Source organism: Cervus canadensis, chromosome 22, assembly GCF_019320065.1.
Source record: "Cervus canadensis isolate Bull #8, Minnesota chromosome 22, ASM1932006v1, whole genome shotgun sequence".
Lineage (NCBI taxonomy): Eukaryota > Metazoa > Chordata > Mammalia > Artiodactyla > Cervidae > Cervus > Cervus canadensis.
The window spans coordinates 22,032,353-22,055,580 of record NC_057407.1 but is presented as its reverse complement, the minus strand read 5'-3'; the positions used below and the strand labels follow the sequence as shown (position 1 = coordinate 22,055,580).

At 39.1% G+C, this 23,228-nt stretch overlaps 1 long non-coding RNA gene across 1 annotated transcript; it reads right to left on the bottom strand.

The window, feature by feature from the left end:
* Nucleotides 1–14,900: 14,900 nt before the first annotated feature.
* Nucleotides 14,901–22,168, bottom strand: LOC122424786. The gene is made up of 3 exons (XR_006264533.1): nucleotides 22,157–22,168; nucleotides 15,277–15,291; nucleotides 14,901–15,089 (listed from the first exon to the last, which is right to left on the bottom strand). It is a non-coding gene; the product is annotated as an uncharacterized LOC122424786 (long non-coding RNA).
* Between the last annotated feature and the right edge of the window lie 1,060 nt (nucleotides 22,169–23,228).

Sequence of the window (23,228 nt, the reverse complement as noted above, 5' to 3'; positions counted from 1 at the left end):
GTTTTCCTTTGTATGCTAGTATTATTTGTATTCTAGATGCAGACAGATTTTATTTGTTCCTTGTTACATACAAATTTACAGCCACCCCATGGTCCCCAAATTTAGATATCACTGGTTCAGCCACTCACAAGGACAGAGAGGATTTACAAAATTTCCAAGGAAGATAATCAGATTGGCCCAGCTTGGGCCAGTGTTAATCAATTGACTAACCAGCTGTGCCTTCGGATAAGGCTATACAGTTCAAAAATGACTGCTAGTGGCTTATTTCTGTGGCTGTGTGCATCGTAGTGTCCCCTGAAAGATGGAATCATACCCCAAAGAAATGGTGTTCATTATAGTAATATTATGTAACACACTGTCTTTGTCTGCTTAGTACTAAGTACTAAGGAAGCCCGAGTCATAGGTTCCATCCCTACATGAGCAGGGGAGATTTGCTTGGCTGTTTGCCAGATATCACATAGTCTTGAATTGTTGTCTCAAAAATGCTTAAGAGTCTCCCTTAAGAGTCTCCCTTATTCCTTTCCTGGTCCAGCTCCCACAAACTATAGAGAAGGAATGAAGAATTAGGAGTAACAGACTCCAAGAAGATAAAGACCAAAACCCCAGATGGGCTCTGACTTCATTGAGGGCAGGAAATGTATCTTATTTAACCTTTGTCATCCTTTCCCTTCCTAGGAACTAAAACACTTCACGGGCCATATGAATCTTCTGGGGCCTCCCTGGTGACTAGATGGTAAAGAATCAGCCTGCAATGCAGGAGATTGAACTCAGGTTCAATCCCTGAGTTAGGAAGATCCCCTGGAGAAAGTAATGGCTACCTATTCCAGTATCCCTGCCTGGAAAATCCCATGGACAGAGCAGCCTGGGAAACTACAGTCCATAGGGTCGCAAAGAGTTGGGTATGACTGAGTGACTAACACTTTCACTGTTTTTATTTTTTTTTTCATGAATCTTTTGGTGAGCTGAATTAAAATGGACTGGACCAAGCCATTTTTATTCAAGACACACTGATTAGAACAGTATTGAAAGTAGTGTGTAAACAGAGTATCATGAATTTTGAATATGAAACAGTTACCTTATAAATTTTGATTTAGTGGCTTGTTAATGAATGGGACCTTACTTTATTAGGAATATAATTGTGATTTTGAATTCAGGTACACTGCAGTTTAGATTGACTTTACCATGTACTAGTTTTGTCTCTAGGCAAATTATTTAACACATCCAAGTCTCATTTTAATCATCTAGAATGGAGATGATAATAATACCTATCTTGTAGGATACTTGTGAGGATGGAATGGGAAAATATGTATATTGTGTCCCTGGCCAGTGCTTAGCATATAATGAACATTCAACAATTGGCTATTAATGTTTTTACACACCAACTTCAAACATTGGCTAGCTAAGAAGCTTTGCCAAGACTCTAGGTACCCAAATGAGGGGGTTAATACTTCTGGGTTACCTCATAATCCCAAAGCATCCATGATGGCTTGAATACAATAACTCTTCAAACCTAACTAATTTGCCACTAGGGAGCTTAAGAAAGATAACACTTAATGAGAAAATGTACAACCAATCTGCATGTGTTTGTACTAGGGCCTGCCCAGTTCCCAAGGGACAAAAAGTCCAAGCCAATATTAAAGTGTTTTAGAAGCTAAAAGCCTCACAGAGTAAAAGCTAAGGGCAGAATAACCAATTTTCTCTTTCAGTATGCTCCAAGCATATACCTCCTTGTCTAATCTCCTCTAAATCACCTTGACTAAAACCTTGCTACTGTTTAAGGCAGGAAATAAATACCATCCTTTGTAATTAGAAACTCTGGCATTCCAGAAATCTTGACCAAGCTCTCTTGGCTTATTTTTTAGCATCTATCAAATAAAAGGTCCTCAGTGCATTCTTCAGTCTTTTCAATTATGTCTTCAAAACAGATGCTCAAATTGCCAATAGGGATGTCTAAAACCAGAAGCTGCAGTCTGAATGATTTTTTAATAAAGAGTAAGGAGGCAGAGAGAGAATTCACCAAACTGAAAGAAAACCCAGTGACAACTGGCTGTATAATATTCTATAAGCAAGTTCTATTGAAAGATCCAAAGTAATTTGGATTGGGTCAATTTACTGAAAGTAAATAAAATATGAACCAGTCAACTGCAACATAAATTGAAACATTTCTAGGTCATCCACCCCATGCACATTCATTCATTTGTGTTTTGTCTGTTTCCTCCATAAGCCCTCAAGCTCCATGGGGCAGAACCACAGTGTATCATTTTACTGTTGTGAATCCCCTACCTAGTACAATGCCTGGCATATAATAGGCACTCAAGAATGTGTTGGTAAAATATGGATTATTTTGTGTTAATGGGAATATAAGTTTCTGTCATAGGTTGTGTTCTCTAGAAGCAGGTGTTGAGTCAGAGTTTGGGGTACAAGATTTTTACTGGGTATGAACACTACTGCAAGGGAGGAAGAGATCCAGGTTGGGTAGAGAAAGAAGTCAGTTTGTGTTGCAGGTCTGACAAGACTTGCCAACCTGGCAGGTTTTACCTTGGAGGTTTTGGTGCAAGTTTTGCCTTTCAGAGTGTCTTGATCACAAAGATGGTAGCCCTTTATATTACCAACTTGCTGAATCACTCTCAGCAGGCTTCCCCAGGAAGGACATGACCTCAGGTAGGAAAGATCTCTGCAACTGAGGGGTGCCTTGAAAGAGCCAAAATCTAGGGCCTGTCTGCTGATCCTGTTCTCCCACAGCTAGGCAGCAAATCCTTCCTTGAAAGAGTAGCTGGGCGGTGCATCTTCATGTATGCCACGGTCTCTGTTACTTTTCTCTCTGGATAAGAAGTCTCTCTGTTGGCTGACCACATTAATTTATCTCTAGATGAGAAAAGAGAGCAATAATGAATCTCCAGATGTGTAAGAGAGATCCCAAAGTGAATTTGGAGGTTTACTCAGAGAGAGATGAACTTTACTTTGTAATAAAGTAGGAGACTTTTTTTTCCTATTTGCTGGAGGTTAATGAGTAAAGGTCAGGAAGATCCCCTGGGTCAGGAAGATCCCCTGGAGAAGGAAATGGCAACCCACTCCAGTACTCTTGCCTGGGAAATCCCATGGATGGAGGAGCCTGGCAGGCTACAGTCCACGGGGTCGCCAAGAGTCGGATACGACTGAATGACTTCAGTTTCAGTTTCAATGAGTAAAGAATGAATAGAAACAGAAAGTCAAGAAATTGGGCTGAAGACTGATGCTTGTTGTTTGAATTAGCAGAAATGTTTGAAGAATTTCAGTCCTGAAACAGAAATTAATTTTAAATGATCTGCTGCATCACTTCCCACCTTCAGTGACTATTACTCTGTTCCTTTATTAAAAAGTATGCTTCCTAACTACAAGTATCTGTTTAACCCATTGACATACATTCAGATGGTCAAGCTTTACATATTTTAGCTTAAGAAAACTTGCAATATATTAAAGTTAAGAAAGTAGGAGATGTAGCCAGAAGACATAGAGAAGATATCCAACCAACAGAGAGTCAGTCTGTGAAAATGAATCTAATCAGGATAACAGAACTGGAGCTGCCCCAACTGAAACTGGCAATTACCCGGTTTGATAAGGCTCCGTTCTTACCATCCCTCCCAGTGTGTGAGTCCAGGGGACATTGATCAATGTGATAGGCTCACCTGAGCCAACTAATCAAAGGTTCAAACCCAACATAGACTGAATACATGTGAGCCTGTTTCCTCCTGAAATTCTCTCCAGAGCCCTCTATTAAGAAAGCCTAATTTTGTGCTCATTGTAAAGGAGAAATGCTTAAATTTCATCCATTATCACAAAGTGGGTACTGAAGGGTGAATTGTGAGCTGAGAGGCAGTATATGGATAACTGGCACATATGTAGTTTTTTTTAATAATCCTCATCATCCCCCAATAAGGAAGGAATAAAAGTTACTCAGATTTTATAGCTGAAGAAGCTGAGATTCAGATAAATATTTTTTTTCCAGAATCACACATGTAGAAAGATTCAAATCCAAGGAGAATGATTCCAGAGCCTGTGTTCTCACGGGTATGCTGTGCAACTGCTCATATATACATGCATGTGAATTGCTTTGTGTGTGTGTGTATAGAATATAAGTATTATTGGTTAGCTCATTGTTGATTGAAGAGTTACCTCTTTTTTTTAGGGGAGGTGGATGTACCCATGAAGACCTTAAAAATTGTCTCCAAAATGCAGCAAAGTATATGCACCTGGCTAGCCAACTTGGCACTAGCTCCTCTTTCCCAGTAGCTTCTCCTCTTTCTTCATGTGTTTGATGTTGTCCATGGCTGGCAACACCCCAGGAAATAGTTAGAGACCAGAATAGAGGCTCAGATCACCATTCCATTTTTTCTCTTCAACTCTCAAGAAGCTTTTATAGCTCCTTTGGTCAAAAATGTTGAGATGTTGAACATAAAAAGTATCACCGTTTTGAAAAATTTCACTTTTCTAGAACTTCAAGGAGAAATGAAAGAATGTCTTTTAAAATTCCAATCACAGACACATCAATAGTTTTGTTCAATTTTATTACTGTCAGAAATGTTAAAAGTACTAAAGAACATGAGATGGGTTTCTTGGAGTTGAGGATCTCTGAGCTTTGGTCTAAAATCTCATTCATCACTCAATTTATCACTTGGTCCTTGGACACTTGTATCGTGGTTTGCAAAGCTCATGAAATGATCGTTTCCACACTTACTGAGTCTCTCTCCCTCATGGATATTGCTCTACAAATATCAATAGAAGCCGAAAGCTGCCCTTGGGAAATAGCTTTTATGGGGCATAAAGTGAATGTCAAGGTCCCTCAATTCTCATGGCCACTTTTTGCTTTGACATATGTATTAAAATAGACATTTATAGGCACAGGGCTTCTTTTTCTATATTTGCGGGGACTGAGTTCTCTTACTTCTACCTTAATAAAATTGATTTGTTTTTATATAAAAGCATCTGTATAAAAACTTAATCAGCTCTAAAACTTTGGTGACAATGTCTTTATAAATGCAGCACACACATATTACCAAAAACCTAAACAATACAGAAAACTATAAAAAAAAAATCCATCCACATTTTCACTACTTAGAGTCAGCCACCCACAGTTAATGTTTTGGGATGTTTCCTCTCAGGCTTTTTCTTTCTAGGTTTGGAAGTTTAAAATGGTTATGATAAAGCTCTCAGTAAAATTTTAGTTTCTGCTTTTCTACAAAGGAATTTAACCTCCTCTGAAATTTTATATGGAATATAACATACATGTTCCATACATACATACAAACATACATAGATACATACAGGCTACCTGATGTGAAGAACCAACTCGTTGGAAAAGATGCTGATGCTGGAAAAATTGAACGTGGGAGGAGAAGGGGATGATAGAGGATGAGATGGTTGTATGGCATCACTGACGTGATGGACATGAGTTTGAGTAGGCTCCAGAAGTTGGTGATGGGCAGTGAAGCCTGGCATGCTGCAGTCCATGGGGGTCGCAAATAGTTGGACTTGACTGAGCGACTGAACTGAATTGAACATACATACAGAAGAGTGCTCAGTTCATACATGTACAAGCTGATGCATTTCCACAAACTCAAACTTGCCCATGTGACCAGTATCCAGGCCAAGAAACAGAAGGTCATTCCTATGCTCCCATTCCCAACCCGATCCCATCCCCTGCAGTTGGTACCCTGCTCCAGGAGCAGCCAGGATCCTGATTTCCATCCCCATTGATGAGTTTGGTCTATTTTACAATTTTATGTAAATGGAACCATACAGTATGTACTTTATCATGTTTGGCATTTTTTGCTCAACAATTTATGTGTGAGACTTACTCAGGATATGTAATAGCTCTTAGTTCATTTGCATTACTGTATATAAAGAATTTTTAGAAGATATATGGGTGGGAAGAGTGAAGTTGTTTATCCTAGTTCAGGAAACTGATCTCTGCCATCTTCCAGTGATGCTCTGTTACTCAGAGTTATTTTTTTGAGGCGCTCCAGAGTGACATTTTATTTGAGTGGAGGGCCAAACAAAGGATAGCTTGTCAGTCTCTCAGTCGTGCCAGACTCTGTGCGACCCCATGGACTGTAGCCTAAAATTCTTCTTTGTCCATGGGATTCTCCAGGTAAAAACACTGGAGTGGGTTGCTTCTCCAGGAGATCTTCCCAACCAAGCAACCAAACCCAGTCTCCTGCATTGCAGGCAGATTCTTTACTGTCTGAGCCACGAGGAAAGCCCCTAAACATGGAAGGTAACTTTCATGATCATCTCCAAAGATGATGTATTATGTGTATTTCCAAGACTCTAAGAGTCCCTAAGTCAGAGATAGTTTTCTTTCTTAGAAAGATGTGTTAATAGCAGAATGTATAGAACATTGGCATTAGGTAGAGAAAATGAATTCTGAAGAACTTCCTTTATTCTAGATGTTTCCAGGGTGTGATCACAACTCAGATTTGTCTATTGATGAGACGGTTTGTTTAATGATTGGTTACAACAGCAGTGCTGCTCAGGATGTGACTCTTAGCTCACAGCATCAGATTCAACAGGAGCCCAGTCTCTTTAGAGTTAGATTATAATTAAAACCACAGTGTTTCGTAAAATGCTCCTGAACCTTTGTGCTATAATGCCCTTCATGTTTCAGCTAATTTGAGGGGGCATATGTTACTTGTAACAGAAAATAAACCTTGACTACAAGAAAGTACAATTTCAATTTTGTCCCAAAAAAGACTGCTGCTGCTTCCTGAATGAGCACCTCAGCGGGGAGGTCTTACCTGGTGCATTGCTCCTGATTCTCTGATCTTCTTGTATCAGCATCTTGAATATAAAGCATCTCTGTTCAGTTGCAATAATAATCACAGCAGGGGGAATATTTACATGTTCAACATAACTGCCTGGAAGAATGAAGAAGATAAGATTGTGGTTCATGGAGAAAGTGTCCATAATTCTCTCTTATAATAGTTAGAGACATTTATCCTCTGGAGTCTAATCACATCAAATTGGCAGATAAGCCTGATCATTAGGTTATTTTGAGTGACTTTCTTTTGCTAGTACCAAGGCCAGTGGGAATCCTTTTCTTAGAGTTGCAGATGATTTAGAGACATAACAAATACTTGCAACAAATCTGTCTCCTATATCTGATTTACCTCTGCTTTAACCTGATTGACAGCTGACACAACTGCACTTCAGCTCCTACCTGGACATGATTATGCAGAGGTGAGGTTGGGTTCTAGCCAACTTCACAGGTAGGTGTTGATGGCCCCTAAAAACTATGCATTGAATGGAAAATGAAAAGAAGCCCTCCTCCCAACCCTACCATCTGTGGTCTCCTTGAGAGCAAGGATCCAGACTCTATATTTAGAGTCCAGTAGCGTGCCTGGATTATTCAAGGAGACTCTCCATGGGGCTGATGACATATGATGTGGTTAATTTTTTCTTTGCCTTACAGGGGGTAGGAATAAAATTAACAAAATATGGCTATTAAACTGTCTGGGGCTCCACCAAAGAAATTAAATTAGACATAAAAAAGGAATGAAATGTGTAATATTTGCAGGATCCTTCTAAAAAACTCTTTCGTTCAGAAAACATGCTTACTTGTTGTTGAATGTTTCCATTAAGATAGGTTATCTGAGTGGAATTTCACCAATGCCATTAATGCCTAAAATTTCTTCTCTTGATACAGTAATTTTTTAAAATGGGGGTCAGAGGTGGGGCAGTCTGCCAATCATCTGGTGTCCTAATCCACCAGATTGTCCAAATGACTTACAACTTAGGAAGGACTAGTGAAAGGAAGGGACATCCAAGATGACTTGGGCATTCAAAACAATCACACCTTCATCACAGGGTAGGCAACAGTGGCTATAATATCACAGTGATGACTTTTCATACAAAAGACAACTTGGAGACAGAAAAAAATGCAATGAAGAAAAGTTTAAAAATACTTGATTACTATCTAGCTTGTCTATTTTTACATATCTGGTAATTGTGTTTGAAAGAATCAAATTAAGGCTAATCCATGGAGTTTAGTCTTATTAAGTTCTAATACATTTCTTTAATTTCTCATTCACTTGTTCTACCAGTTCTTTAGAAAGTATCTACTTCAACATCCTCATTACGTAAATTAAAAAAAAAGCTGAGGCCAAGGAAGGTAAAGCAGCAGCATCTAAGCTAGCAAATGTCAGAGACAGAACTTTAACCCTGTCTTCCTTATTCTCAGGCAGTGGTGCCTTTTCCTTGCATCATAGTTCTACTTCAGGCTGACCCTTGCTCTGTCCAATATATGATTTAAAAATCCTGCAAATACAATTTTTCAAGTGATTGAAAAGCTCACTAAGAGGTAGGATATTGTACACTGAGTGCCTTTTCCACCATGTCTGAGTCATTCTCTAGACGTAGGTTAAGTCCTGGAACAGTAAGTTTCCTTACTTCCAATACAAAACAGGCCATGTCCCAGGAAGAAAAGCTGGAGGTGGCCCAAGAGCCTTGATCATCATCCATCAAACTGAAGCTACACTAAAGAAACCATTTCATACCAAGAAACGAACTGTTTTAAACTTTCTAGAAGGTTAAGAATTATATATTTTTTAGTTTTTTGCCTCAGAAAAAGGGTTCCTTACCATAAATGTGTAATTTACACTTGTTTCATGCATATTATGTTTTTCATTCTGTTTTATCAGTATCCTTTGGAAATTTTCCACTGATTTTGACCCTGGTCATTATAGTGGGAAATCAATCATGGGGTCCAGAGTCCTGACTACAACTTAGGTGAAAGTCCCAATAACTGATGACAAGTCTGTCCCTCCAATAATTTGGATTGTGGACAACCACATATAATGAGGTGGCTAAGACTGAATGACCCAATGGAAGAATCCTGGAGAGTTCCTGCCCCCAATCCCACTGAAGATACTTATTCCTGTCTCTCCCAAAGCTGGGATCTTCACCTCTTCCTTCAACTCATTAGTTGTCCAGTAACCCTCTTACTTGTCTGACTATTTATGTGTCTGTTGCTTAAGTCAGTACATTGGATTGCTGTTGCTTGCACTCAAGGGACTCCAGTCTTGCTCAACTACTGAATAGGGGTATGATCCTGAGCAATTTCCTTCCTCTTTCTGGGTCTCAATATCCCCATCTATATAATGGGCATGATAAATCACATTGGATAATCTGTATACATGAACAGATAAGGGAGTATGCAAGAGATGATGAAGACTTTTTTTTTTAAAGATCCACCCCTATTTTAAACTTTGAGCTAAATTCAGAGGACTACAATGATAAATGAGACACACATGAGTATTAAGACTCCACTCTATCATTCTGGGCATCTAACTTTTCACGTCACTACCATAATAGAGCCAGTATTGCCAAATTTCTGTTATTGAAATAAGGAATTTTATTGTATGGAAATAATAAGGAACCACAGAAGGGCTCACAGAGTGAAATGTCTTGATTGTAGATATTTGCCACAACTAGTCTCTTGGTCCCTTGAGTCTTCCTGGCACCAGCGATGGAAGGATAGGCACATTGTTGCTGACTTGAGGATCTGGAGCCAGTGACTTTCTTACCCTAGAGCAACTCCTGTCATGCATCTCACACCCTTGAACCTTCACTGATCAGTATTTGGCTCAACCAGGGCAGCTGCTAGTGAGTTGGCATTATTTAATCCTAGCATTGACATTCATGATATCTTACAGGTGTTGAGGCTCTTATACACAGCTTGTACTCAATCTGAACTTAAGAAATAAAAACAGTACAAAGTGCTCTCATCACTTGCCTCCAAATTGGTCATTTTTACTTTTGTTTATCAAGCCCTAAGTGACATCCACCCTGGATATATGGGTGGAAGTAACAAGATAGACAGAGGCTCCTTTAAAAATGTGGTTTATGGCACACAATCACCCAACTCACTTTTAGACCTTCACACATCTTTAGACTCAAGAGGGAGAATCTATACAGTTAAGCTTTCAATTCTGAGTTAATAGGATGAGTCAAAACATATGAAACACCATAGTTTACATATTTTATCTCCTTTAAACTCATAGGAACCCAGTGAGGTAAGCATTACCCTGATTTTTCTGTTGGGCAATCTGAGACATAGTGTTTATCAAGAGACAGAAACAAGATTTGAATCCAAACTGTCTGACTTCAACCTCTTAGCTTATCTTAACCACTCTATTTTTCTGCCTTTTACCTCTTGTTTTTGGTAATGGGAAGGAGAGGTTAGGAAATAAATAAGCTAAATAAACAGAGATAAGATTAATAACTGAACTTGTATGCTCTATTTGGCATGATTATGTAAGATCCATTCCTAATAAACACTAGAAACATTCCTACCTGAGTTTAAGCATAAATATTAGACTGAGAAGCTGAGATCTTGGGAAGTCCCTCCCAAGAAATAAAAGTCACTTGACTTTGTCTCCCATTTCTGCAACTTTAGACATTCAGCTCTCAGTTATCCACAGTAACACTTTGAATTCCAGATAGTTTCACAGCAACACTCAGAGAACTTTAGAGATGAATTTCTCTCATCCTCATTTCCCTCTTGGTACAAATTCTATTTAATACTGAATTGTGAAAAAAAACTAAATAGAATAGCAAACAATGTACTCCTGCTATATCCTACCAGGAATTAAATAGTTGAACAATAAAATTGTGAGCAACTGAATTGCTACTAGTCAATTGTACTGGCAGAAAAAATAATCATTCAAACCTTCAGATTAGAATAATATGAATATACAAGAACAGCTGGAGAAAGTCCTTCAGAATTATCACCATACTTCCTGTTGGGTTTTCTTGAGGCCTTCTATTTTGGATCTTGGGCTCCAAAATCCCTGGATGGTGACTGCAGCCATATAAAAGACACTTACTCATTAGAAGGAAAGATATGACAAACCTAGACAGTGTATCAAAAAGCAAAGGCATCACTTTGCTGGCAAACATCTGTATAGCTGGCAAACATGACTGCTGATTTTTCCAGTAGTCATTTATGGTTGTAAGAGCTGGACCTTAAAGACAGCTGTCAAAGAAGTGATGCTTTCGAATTATGGTGCTGGAGAAAATGCTTGAGAGTATCTTGGACTACAAGGAGATCAAGCCAGTCAGTCCTAAAGGAAATCAACCCTGAATATTCATTGGAAGGACCGTTGCTGAAACTGAAGCTCCAATAGTTTGGTCACCTGATGAAAGAGCGGACTCAGTGGAAAAGGTCCAGGTACTGGGAAAGATTGAAGGCAAAAGGAGAAGAGGGTGGCAGAGGATGAGATGGTTAAATAGCATCACCGACTCAATGGACATGAATCTGAGCAAACTCTGGGAGACAGTGAAGGACAGGGGAGCCTGGTGTGCTGCCGTCCATGGGATCTCAAAGCGCTGGACATGACTTAGTGACTGAACAACAGCAACAACAAAGTCATGGATCTGATTTTCTTCATATATTGTAGTTATTGCCACTTAGCAAACACCAGCTCTGTGCCAAGCAATATGGAGAATTGCATATGAATACCATTGTGTTTAAGAGAATAACAAGAGGTAGATAGATAATAAGTGCTTCTATTACTCTGGGAAATTGAGGCACAAACATTTGCCCCAATAAATGGTACATTCAAGATTCAAACTCAGGAAAGTCTAATTTCAAAGCCTCTATTCCTAAACCCTGTGCTCGTTGAATTCCACTCTTCCAAGAAAGGAAGCACTGCCAGGTTTAGGAATCATTCCATTGGATAGGTTCAGTGTCATGCACTTTACAAATATTCCACCTCCCTCACTCCTACTTATCAGGCAGTAGAGGAAATGTATAAAAATAATCCAGTCACATTTGTCAAACATGATCTGTTTTTCATGAGTGCAGTAGAGACTCAGTAGATTTCCACTGATATTAGCTGAAGAAATAATCAATTCCACTGCAAACTCACCTTGTACTTACTATCATTTCATTTGCCCTTGTAGATGATTGGATAGACTGTTTAGGGACCTAAGTGTTCATATGATATAAGGCCAATATTGACAATGTGCTAGAAAGCTGAGGCTTTGTGAAAGTAAGTGGAGTCTCCTTATGTCTGTGTAAACTGGGTGACTTGACAGGGCATAGTATTAGGAACTTCAGTTAGAGCTAGGATACTGAGGGGCAAGAGATCTGGAGTAAGCAAGAGACTGTGCTTCACCAAGACTGACGTCTCAGTCCAGCCTCTGTCTTTCATTTCATTGGGATACAAAGTGTTTTTTCCCTCTCTTCCCTGTACATCAATGTCACAGCAGATCCAAAACAGCTAGACTCAGAGTGAAGAAGCCCAGTGGGGACACTGTCTCCACTGGAGACCTGACTGCTTGATATTTGGTGAATTGCATCCTCTCCACAGACTGTAGCTTAGATTTTCCTTCTACGCATTTTCTAAACAAGCAAAAGTAACCATCTCAGCATCTGTTACATCAGGAAGACATTGTTTTACTCAAATAAAATAGTATTTATTGCAGAAAACAACAATAGCAACAAAAATAAAGTAGCATAAGCATACAATATGCTTCAGCAGTGCTGAATCCCAGCTTGGGACTGTCTTCAGTGACTATTGGTATGCCACCTTCCCTCACCAATTTTTTTTTTTTTTTTTTTGCCATTGGCTGCTGTGTTGGTAATTGAGTCTTTTAGTCAACTATTAAAAAATTGCCCAAAAGGGGAGTTATGAAACAGGTTCTGATGATAGAAATAGATAGTGCTCATCTGGTCTCCAACAGTTTATTCAGATTTCCTGTGTCTTCAGAATTGAAAAGCTATCATTAAAGTGACCCTAAAGGGACTTCTTAGATTAGCTACACAGAGCTGAGGGTGCAAGGAAATTTAATGAACTAAAATTCCAGAAAGTGATAAGACGATCCTAAGAGAGAAGAAAACAAATAGTTATTTTATCTCTTGTAGAACTGTGGGAGAAGGAGAGAGGAATCTGTGAAAACATGGACTAAGATAAACCAGCCAAACATTTAGCAAATTTTATTGACTGCCTGTGGCTGCATGCGAGCTACTAGGAGAGAAGAGAATGCTAAGAGGCCTCAACTATGGAGAAGTTCTGCACCCATCCATCAGTTCTTTCCCATAGGCTTTCACTAAATGCTGGAGGGTATGATGCTGTGGATTGGGAGTCATGCAGGAGAGCTGACAGAAAATCATTCAAAGGATTCCAGACTTTGAACAAGTTGGTCCTCCAAAGACTGGGAGTAGGGCAGGAGGGACAAGAGAAATCCCCCAATACACAGCGCTTAGAACAGAGAGAACTTACGTGAGATCAAAATGCACAGAGAGACTATAAAACAAAGGTTCAAGATGACTGGCAGTACTCAGATCTCAAGTTCTTCTGAAGGGAAAAATCCTTCAGGTGAGCTTGTTATTGTTCAGTGTCTGACTCTGTGAGACCCCATGGACTGCAGCACACCAGGCTTCCCTGTCCTTCATCATCTCTCAAACTCACGCCCATTCAGTTGGTGATGCCATACAACCATCTCATCCTCTGTTGTCCCCTTCGTCTCCTACCTTCAATCTTTCCCAGCATCAGGGTCTTTTCTAATGAATTGGCTCTTTGCATCAGGTGGCCAAAGTATTGAAGCTTCAGCCTCAGCATCGGTCCTTCCAATGAATATTCAGGGTTGATTTTCTTTAAGATTGACTGGCTTGATCTCCTTGGCAGTACAAGGGGTGCTCAAGAGTGTTCACCAACACCACAGTTCAAAAGCATCAATTCTTTGGTGCTCTGCCTTCTTTATTTTACTATATTCATGTGAGCTAAATATAATTAAAGTTACATCAAAGCTGAATAGATGAGATTGACTCAGCTTCCAACATAATTAGCCCCACAGAATAAAGAACATACATTTTCAGGAGAAAAATATTTACTTACATCTCTGCTGGTCTTTTACACAGAGTGTGTAAGACATAGTAGAAAATGTGGGAGTTTTGAAGAAGCAAGAGCATCTGATTGATGGTCAGATAAGACAAAGACTCAGAGATGACTCAAGTGTCGGTAGTATAAGACAGAGAATGTAAAATAAATGAAAAAAAAATAATGATGAAAATAGATTAAAGATCTAGAAGATATGGTGGACAATGTGAGTGAATGGATGGGGAATTTTAGCAGAAACTAATGAAAAGAGCCAAATCAAAATGTTAGAAAGTTAAAAAAAAAAAGATGTCAGAAGTAGATAATTCATTTGGGTTTAGCAGAAGACCAAATACAACAAAGGCAGGGATTGGCAAGCTTGAAATAGGTCAAGAAAAGTTACCCACATCGACCTAAAGAGGAAAAGAATATAAAACATATCAAAAATGAGAGCAGTCTGTGAATTGCTATCAACAATTGTCTACCATATTTGTAACTAGAATCCCAGGAAAAGCAGAGAGACTAAGACAGAAAAAAATATTTGAAGATTGATGAACATCAACCCACAAATGTAGTCAGCAAGATAAAAGGTACTTGTTACTAGACGCAGAGAGGTTAAACTGCTAAAAAAACAAAGGTAAATAAAATTTAAAGAAGTAAAGTGAGAAAAAGAAATACTGGCAATTGGGAGGGTAGAAAAAGATAGATCATGCAAACATTTAGCATAAGAAAGCTGTAAGGACTACATTAATATCAGACAAGGTCGACTTCAAGAAAAAGAGTATCACCAGACATAAAAGCAAATTAGCTAGTTAAAAAAGGTCAACTCATCAAGAAGTCAAACATCCTAAATTTGAATGCATCCAATTCCAAACTTTAAGATATACAAAGCAAAATCTGATAGAACTAAGGAAAGAGATAGACAATTCCTGTCTCATGAATTACCAGAAGACAAAGACAAAAAAAAAAAAGTCCAATATGCATAGAGAAAATTTGAACAGTTCTATCAACCAACTATAACTAGTAAATATTAATAGAGACTCCCCTGGTGGTCCAGTGGTTTAGAGCTCACCTTCCAATGCAGGTGGTGAGGATTTGATCCCTGGTTGGAAAGGTAAGATCCCACATGTCTCACAGTCAAAAAACCAGAACATCAACAAGAAAAGCAATGTTGTAACAAATTCAATAAAGACTTTAAAAATGGTCCCCGTTTAAAAAATCTTTAAAAAAATACTATAAGACACCGTATCCAACAACTACAGAATATATGATTTCCAAATGCACATGGCACATTCATTGTAAAATATATTGAGACTTCTTTATGACTCAGTAGTAAGACTGAAATTCTCTTACAACAACAATATTATTAGAAATTATTAAGATATCTAGAAAATACTCAGCTATCTGGAAATTAAACAACATCTTTATAAGTAATCTATGAGTCAAAATGGGAATCTCAAGGGAAATTAAAGCATATTTTGACATAAAGTAAAATTAAAACATAGTGCTGTAAATTAAAATTTGTGCAATGCAGCAACAGTAATGCTTAGAGTAAGATTTGTAGGTTTCCAGTGCCTGTATTAGTAAACAAGAAAGCTCTAAAAGTAACTAGTAGTAAGAAGGACAGATTAAATTCAAAGATAAGTAGAAGGCTCAACCAATCCAATTCTATCATCTTTCAGAAGAAGAAATTGATGCTGAAAGTTAAGTTATTCACATGAGGTCACACTACTAATCAAGAATGAAACCAGAACTTTAAAAAATCCATTTCCTACAGATGATCTGACTCTTCTCTTAGCTCAGCCTTCTGTTCTTCCATCTTTCCTTCCTGTGAGATTTACAGTTCTGCCCTTAAAGGACCCTGTTTTCTTCCTGTAACAGGCAGCAGAACCCATTCAACCATCTTTGGGAAGTGAGGAAATATCTTTATTTCTCCTGATTTCAATCATGAGGAAGCTACTAGTGACCAAGAATAGAAAGTATGGATTTTTACTACTTCTCTTTCAACTTCAAAACCCAGCACAGCATCCTAAGCTGTAATTGGGAAATCTGTGGGCCCAGCACTTGTTCACTCTTCTCCTGAGGGTAGCCCCCCTGATTTTCCTCTGAATAATCCCCCAATCCACTTAGAGTCCATCCTATCGATGTGGTATGGTTAAAACTCATCTCTGGCAATAGACTCATTTTGACCTTTGGAGAATTCCATCCTCTGCCTGCTCATACTGACCGCTGAGATTGGATCAGGAATGTGTGCATAACCCAACCTGAGCCATGAAGATACGATCTGGGCTCCTTTTGCTAGGGCTTTTGTATTGTTGAAGGATAGAGGCATAGTTTGTCTTTTAGCTAAACTTAGAAATGGTAAAATGTTAGCTTTCGCCTTCCATGGGTTATATGCATGAGAGTGAGCGACGCTAATAGGAAAGCTGAGCTGAGAGCAAAAGAGAGAAAAATGCTGGCACTGGATAACACTGCTAGTACTCTGAATAGAGCGTAAATATTTGCTTTTATTTTTAAACTGGCTTTTTAAGTTGCATTTTTTTAAAGTCCTATTCAGCTAAAAGAGTCCCAACTGATGAAAAGCCCCCCAAAAGACACTGTCTTAGAGACATGTAAATTTCTAGACAGCACCCAAACTCTGGAGAGGCCTGGAACCAGCTCTGTTCTGAGGATAGTGAGTGGCCTGCCCAAAGCCCAGCCAGAGGGCCTGGGTTACACACGGAATGTAAAGGTAGCCAGTGAGCTGGAGGAACTGGATTTTTGCTGTCACCAACTTTAATTATAAAACTCAGCAAGAGATGGTTGGTGTTCCGGACTGAATGTGTGTGTCCCCTCATAATACATCAAATTTAGCCCTATCCCTCAGTGTGATGGTATTGTAAGATGGGGCCTTTGGGAAGTAAGTAGGATTAGATGAGATTCTGAGAGCAGGGCTCTCTTGAGTGGGATCAGTGCCCTTGAAAGAATCACAAGACAGTTTGCATCACTACTTTCTTTCCACCATGGGAGGATACCGCAAGCATTCGGCTACCACCATACTGGAAGAGAGTTCTCACCAGAACTCAGCTATTCTGGCTTCAACTTCCTGAACTGTGAGAAATCAATGTTTACAAGCTATTCAGTCTGTGGTCCTTTTTTTTAAACTTTTGGTAGCAGCCTGAACTGACAAATATTGTTGGCAATAGGACCTATAGCTTATAGTATTAATTAGTTTTTTCCCTCCTAAAGATGAAGGTATAAGATAGATTTAGTTCTCTACGGTAGAATTAGGATGCAGGAGTCATGGTAACTACAAGTGATGAAGCTGCAGGATCCATAAGGAAGCAGAAGTCATGAAATACGGAAAACAAATTGACAGAGGAGGGAAGGAATAGCAAGTCCAGAGTGCTTGACACGTTACCATGTGTGAAATAGATAGTTAGTGGGAACCTGCCGTGAAGCACAGGAAGTTCTGCTCAGGGCTCTGTGATGGCCTGGGGGGTGGGATGGAGCAGGTACGAGGGAGGTCCAAGAGGGCGGGGATATATGTATACACATGGCAGATTCATTCACTTCATTGGACAGCAGAAACTACCACAACATTGTAAAGCAATTGTACTCCAGTAAAGCAATTAAATTTAAAAAAGAGTGCAAGGCAGACAGAAAATTAGCAAAAACAACAAGACCGTGTGGTCCATGGGAGAGAGAAAAATGGAGAGAGATATAAGCTCTGAGATAATACTAAGTGACTTTCAAATTCCATTTCTCACCAGACCGAACTTCAGCAGTTCTTGATTTTGGATTCTCCTAGTGGTAGGGACTCTGACTTTCTGTGGTACTATATTCTCAGCTCAATGCCTGTGTCTTCAACTTTTCAGTCTTGAGCTATCTTTTTAAAATGTACTATGACACCACTTCCTTGCCTTTGAAGTGGGATAAGGATAGTTCTGGCTTCACTGGATTGTAATAAAGATAAACTTAATTCATGTAAGGGTCTTAGCATAGTAATTGGCACACAGTAAGTAATCAATGGCAACCCACTCCAGTATTCTTGCCTAGAGAATCCCATGGCGGGAGGAGCCTGGTAGGCTACTGTCCATGGGGTTGCAAAGAGTTGGACAAGACTGAGCTACTTCACTAACTAAGTAATCAATGGGAGCCTTTTTTCACTCAAATTATTATTTTTTTATTATTCATTCCAATATATGTTGTGTCTCTAATTTTGATAGTCCTCTACATACTAGGGATATAGTGATGAATGAAAACAAGACCCCTGCTCCATGGAAAATAAAACAAAGCAAAGCATCTAAGCCATGGAGGTTACATGTTATCTTTCTTGTTGTATTAATTATCCTCCAAAAATGCCCTTATGGTAGTTTACTACTCGTCTTATCTGAGTTGTTTTCTTTAAGACTCTATTCCTTACATCCAAAAATGTGTAACCAAAACTAGCAGCCTGGTAGAATAGAGATGATGAGAATCTAGGGATGTGCCTCTGTATCTAAAATGCGTCCTTTTGAAATTTTCTCAAGTGCTCCATATCCTAATTAGCTCACATGGAAAATAAACACAGTACGTGAAAAATAAGTCATGGGGATTTTTTTGACCTCACTGGAAGAAAGATACTAGTTAGACTTAAGAAATTATAGTTATTTATCCATGTTGCTGTCAGTATTATTTCTACCATTCATGATTTAAAACTCTAAGTGGATTCTTTACCACTGCACCACCTGGAAAGTCCCTAAAGCATACACATTTAAGAAAATTTGTGAAGTATAATAACAGAAGCTCAGAGTACAAAAATATTTTTCTTAATATTCTTGATTAAGAGGGCAGACTCCCAAGGGTTGAGACATCAGGGGGAAAAAAAAAAACAGCTCAGGTGAGGTATTAATAGAGAAGGTATTAATGAGGTATTAATAGAGAAATCTCATCCTTTTTGTACTAGAAAATTGTTATTCTCCTGTCTTTATTTTTGATGAGCTGACCAAAATCAGACGTTGTATTTCTAGCAGAAAATCAGTCATTGAAAAACTGTGACTCAGATCTCAAGAGCCAAAGAGAATTGTGCCTATTGTGACCTTTAGTTTTCTATTCCATTTCATTAACTTATGTCTGAAAAGGATGAATGAGAAATCATCACCAAGTCTAGACTGAGTGCCAGCATCTGTCATAAATTGTGGAAAATAATGTGCCTGACTGCTCTTGTTTTATAACCATGCATCATCAAAGCCCAGTAAATGGGCATGTCAGACACCAAGTTCACTAGACAGAGTCACTGATACTTCATGAGACCAAACAATACCCCATACTCAGAAGATCACAAAGTACCATTTCCCAGAGGAGATGAGCGTCAGACCTGGGATCGGGAGAACTCATGTGCTGCTTGGCTGCCCTTGGCTCTTCTTGCTTATGGACAAGCCATATTACCTGTGAAGTCTCTATCCTTCCTTTGTAGGTTGAAGAATAATATCTACTAGTTGTGAGCTTCAGCACCAAAATAATAAGGTAATCATGTCTGGAAAACAGTAACTCAGCAGTGAGTATAAGATACAAATAGATTGGAAAGCACTGTACAAAGGGAAGATATATGAACTAGCTGAGTAGTTTCCATAAAAGACTTCAAAAATAGTGCTAAATAACCTGTATTTTAGCCATAGTGTTAATTTCTTGTTGGGCTTTATACAAATTCCCTAACAGCTGTACCTCAATTTCCCATATGAGCTACAGATGAAAATGACAGACTGCAGTCACACACACACACACGCACACACACACACACACACACACACACACACACACACAATGTACCCACACAAATGCAAAATTTCTTTTAAAATTCCTGTATTCAGTCATTCACCCAACCTTTCAACAGATACTTTTAAAACTTCTGCTGCCTGCCCAGCACTGTGCTAGAAAGATGGAGCAAACAACAAGACCCGGAGTTTCTCCTCTTGGGGTTCACACTGAGATATATTTGAACAAAAGAGTCGAACACCATGTAATGCCTGGTGACAGGGAAAGTATGTGGGTTGTATGTGATTGCACTGGGAGCCCCTGCCTTACTTACATATTTCACTCAGAAAATCTCTTGAATCCTAACATTTCAGTGCTCTGGCTTTTCTAGGTAAGAGTCAGTAGCATCATCAAAGGCTCGCAGTCTCCTTGAGCTCAGCTGTCTGCTGGGACTGAGAGTCACAAGTGACATCTCTCACTGCAGATGACACTGCCTGTCAGAAACAATTGCATCCTTGAGAAAGGATGAAGAAAATGTCCCCTCGCGCTCTTACGTGAGTGCGCCAGGTGTCATTGTTATGCAGGAGGGGACTTTTCTAATCAGCAGCTACTGCAGACCTCCAAACAGCCTGGAGAGCAGCAGACCCATCCATCAGATGGCTGGCAAACCTCCCTTCTGGAAGAATGTCTATTCTGCCCCAGGGAGGGAATGAGTCCTATTTGTACCCACTAGTGCACAGACCTTTCTAAAGAAAAGGTGCATGTGTAGGATCTTACTGTTTTGTCTGTCCATAATTCATCAACCCCATCTTTAGTTAAATATTCAGGCTGTTTCAAGGAAATCACTGTCCCCTGACATGATTTGTGGGGGAGCTGGGCAAAGACCTAGCTCTAGAGTAACCTATCCTTTTAAACAAAGTGATAGCTAGAGAAATGGGGCCTAGAAATAACCTAGCCTAGAAATAACCTAGGCCAAGTCAATATCTTCAGTAAAATCTCACCCCTGTACTTTGCTTTAAAAAAAAAAAAAAAGAAAGAAAGATATAAGGCATTCAAGTCCCAAACTTGAAAATGAATATAAGACTGAACTTACTTGTAGCCATCTTCACTTTAAGCCTTGATGGCCTTTTCAATAAAATGAGTATAATCATAGGGCCTATCACATGTGGCTGATGGGAAAATTAAATGACATAATATAGGTAAAGAGCTTAGGAACAGAAGAAAAAAAAAGGTTTAATTAGCTTTAGCCATCATTGAAATATACAAATTATGTTTAAAACGTTGAAGGAGCCCCCGTTCATCAGAGTCCTACATTTCACTGCATTTGAGCCTTTCAGAAGAGACAGGAGGGCTCTAATAACTGACTGCCATGGCCCATTGGGTGTGAAACTAAAACCTTTTTCTCCATTCTCAGTTCACTATGTTTCTCTGCACTGGAGTAGATCACCAGCAGGAGCTCCTTTATAGCCTGGGAAAGGCTAGACTCCTCCATTAGTGGAAGGCTCTCAGTGTATGAAATACCAGCATGTGATTCTAAACAATGGTGATGTACATATGAGTATATATGATTCTTCACTTTAACAATTCAGTTTACTTCAGGCAACGTGGTCCAGTCACGCAAGGCTGAAAGATAAGCCTCTTTTCATTTTGTCGCTATACCTCTCTTATCTATGTGGTAACCTTATTGTCATGTAATTTTAAGTGACCCTCAGGCTTCACTTCTTCTATCCCATGCTGGGTCCATATCACCAGAAATGGAATTGATGTGTAAAGGAAAAAATGTTGCAATATCACAAATCAACCACTTACTTACTAGTTGAATACATTGGGTTTCCCAGGTGGTTAAGTGGTAAAGAATCCACCTGCTAATACAGGAGGTGCAGGAGACGTGGGTTCAACTCCTGGGTCAGGAATGTCCCCTGGAGTAGGAAATGGCAACCCGCTCTAGTATTCCTGCTGGGAGAATTCCGTGGACAGAGGAACCTGGTGGGCTATAGTCCATAGGATCTCAAAGAGTCCGACATGGCTGAGCAGCTGAGCACACATAGACACAGAATGCCATTCCTCAGTTTTTTCCCTTTTCTTTTAAAATATGCTTTGTGGCATTTAATATATACCACAAGATAGAAAATACAATACAAAGAAAATTATGTACTTATTCCCCAGTGCATGCATGCTAAGTCACTTCAAATAAAACATTACTAATGTACTTGAAGGCTCTGTTCATATCATTTTTTAAAGTGGGTCTACTTGAATTACAGAGAAACAGAAGACATATTATGGTGGGAATTTCATTCATTTCCTTATAATAACATAATCCATAGAGAGTACCTCTTAATATGAAGGCATGAAGGATTTTGTCTACCACTTCCAAGGCAGAAGGCTTCCTGGCTCTACAAGCTATACCCCTCTTCTCCAGATCTCCCTTTCTTCAATGGAACTTAAGAAACACTCTGAGCCTCCTTCTCCCTGGATTATAGAAATTGCAGCCTGAAACCCTGCAGTGTGAGTATTGATCTGATGGCAATTTCTCCAGCTACAGCAGATCCTGGTGAGACCTGGCTCAAAATGACAAATCATCCAACAATAGAACTGAACTTAGAATTTAGGTACCATTCAGGTCTGAGCTTCTAGCCGTAAATACCCTGTGTTCCCTTTGGACTTTTCAAAAAGCAGCGTGTCAGCTACTTCTACAGAAAAAAACTTTGACCTAGGAGATTAATGTGAAAAGGCATATTTTAGGGCTGGATTAGACATGATCCCTACCTCTGGCTTTCAGGAATGAATATCAGTCATTAGGTATTGAAGTTGTCTGACAACTCTTTAGTCACACTCAGTCTTTCAACTCAGCCAGAGCATAAGGAATAAGTATCAGTATTTAAATGGAGAAAACTGTAGTTATAGTCAAGATACCACTGGGCTCTATGGTCTTTAGGTCTGGAGAGCAATAGTTTACTGATAACCCACTAAAAACATTTTATTCAGTGCTATCTGATACATCAACAGAAATGGTAAACTTTGTTAATCTCTTTTTTTAACTACAATTTTCAGTTTATTAAGTTGACATTTGATAGTGTGCAATAGCATCTGTGAAACCATTTTATAAATTCAACATCCCCCTACCCAAGCAAGGACTTGTTATTGTTATCAAAAACAGTTTTAATTCACTTCTGTGTGGCAAATCATCTTGGATCTTTCAGTGCAAATGTCCTGTGACCAAAAGAGAGGAGGAAGGCAGTATGATTTTTGAGCCCTGGGGAAGCCAGTGAAGCAGAAATCTATCTTCTTGGATATACATTTCCATAAAGGCAACCTCAACTATGATTGTTAAGTGAGCCTATGCCTTACCAAGAGTCCCTAAAGGCAACATACTCTGCTAAAAGGGATGTAAACCACCTTCTATGATAATTTGCCTACTAATTAGTTTATTTGTGATAAATAATCAGTTGTATGTAAAGGGGCTTAAGATGATGGTACCTCGTTAGTATCTAACCTCTTCAACTTTACACTCATTTATTTAACACCCATGTCGCTGTCAGGATGCTAGGCACTGCTAGGAATGTAATTATGAAAAAGACACATTCCTCAAAGTTAAATAAGCTATGTTCTAACACAATTTACTCTTGAACAACATGGGGTTGAACTGTGTGGATACAC